Raw genomic sequence first — 412 nt, 5'->3', positions numbered from 1 at the left:
ATATGAATAAACAGCCCTCTAAATGTCGGGTGCGATCATACCAGCTCTAATGTACCGAATCCCATCAGAACTCCGAAGTTAAGCATGCTTGGGCGAGAGCACAGTACTAGGATGGGTGACCCCCTGGGAAGTCCTCGTGTTGCACCCCTTTTCGTTTTTTTCTATTTTTGATTCTTTTTTTTTTTACAGATGATTTTCGGCTCCAATCATCTCGATCTCGATCGGGACCGGATAAGACATGTGAAATTGACGTAGCTCGGGCCCTTTTGGATTTGGACAACATCGTAGGCTAATTTGATTGTATACGGGCCAACGGACGAGACTCATTACCATGCAATGAGCCAGCGAGATTTTTGCCGAATTCCTTCTCCAAGACCCTCTAATTTGCGATTCTCCGCTTTCGGTAAGCTTC

The 412-nt window shown here is 45.6% G+C and overlaps 1 non-coding gene across 1 annotated transcript; it reads left to right on the top strand.

The window, feature by feature from the left end:
- Window positions 1-27: 27 nt before the first annotated feature.
- Window positions 28-148, top strand: LOC140968646 (5S ribosomal RNA). The gene has a single exon (XR_012173816.1). It is a non-coding gene; the product is annotated as a 5S ribosomal RNA (ribosomal RNA).
- Window positions 149-412: the final 264 nt, after the last annotated feature.

The sequence above is a fragment of the Primulina huaijiensis genome, unplaced genomic scaffold (assembly GCF_012295235.1).
Source record: "Primulina huaijiensis isolate GDHJ02 unplaced genomic scaffold, ASM1229523v2 scaffold37749, whole genome shotgun sequence".
Taxonomy (NCBI): domain Eukaryota; kingdom Viridiplantae; phylum Streptophyta; class Magnoliopsida; order Lamiales; family Gesneriaceae; genus Primulina; species Primulina huaijiensis.
Note: the sequence above shows the minus strand (reverse complement) of the source record. Positions and strands in the feature narration are given on the sequence as shown.